Source organism: Myotis davidii, unplaced genomic scaffold, assembly GCF_000327345.1.
Source record: "Myotis davidii unplaced genomic scaffold, ASM32734v1 scaffold187, whole genome shotgun sequence".
Lineage (NCBI taxonomy): Eukaryota > Metazoa > Chordata > Mammalia > Chiroptera > Vespertilionidae > Myotis > Myotis davidii.
Genome location: NW_006383018.1, coordinates 7,399,256 through 7,399,869, shown reverse-complemented (window position 1 = coordinate 7,399,869; position 614 = coordinate 7,399,256). Strand labels below are relative to the sequence as shown.

Sequence of the window (614 nt, the reverse complement as noted above, 5' to 3'; positions counted from 1 at the left end):
CGCCCCACCCACTAGGATAGTGATGGTGAACCTATGACACGCGTGTCAGAGGTGACACACGAACTCATTTTTTTTGGTTGATTTTTCTTTGTTAAATGGCATTTAAATATATAAAATAAATATCAAAAATATAAATCTTTGTTTTACTATGGTTGCAAATATTAAAGAATTTCTATATGTGACACGGCGCCAGATTAAGTTAGGGTTTTTCAAAATGCTGACACGCTGAGCTCAAAAGGTTCGCCATCACTGTATTAAAGTGATGAGAACTCTGTAGAGCCACAGCACTCAATAAGGGAAATTATTTTTTTTTCATCACAATGCTATCCATCTCATTACAACTCAAAATAACCTTCCCTAAGAACCCAGTGCAAAAGCTCCCCTAATTGTCAGAACAGCAGGCAAGGTAACCCAGGTGTCAGTGGGTCCCTGGACTGACCTCTGAAGCTATTCTTCAGCAAGTGCAGTAGCACATTAAGGAGCTGGAAAAAGGAGTTTCTCCCAGCTCCTCGCACCCCAGGCTCCCCGCCCTGTCCTGCCCTCCCGCCCGCCACGCCCACTCCCACGGCCACGCCCCTGCGCGCTGGTTGGCTCCCGCGGGCATGATGAAACTT

The 614-nt window shown here is 45.8% G+C and overlaps 1 protein-coding gene across 1 annotated transcript in view; it reads left to right on the top strand.

Annotated features, from left to right (window-relative positions):
* ASNS (asparagine synthetase (glutamine-hydrolyzing)) overlaps nucleotides 1-614 on the top strand; it is an 18,950-nt gene that overhangs the window by 968 nt on the left and 17,368 nt on the right. The window lies entirely within an intron of this gene.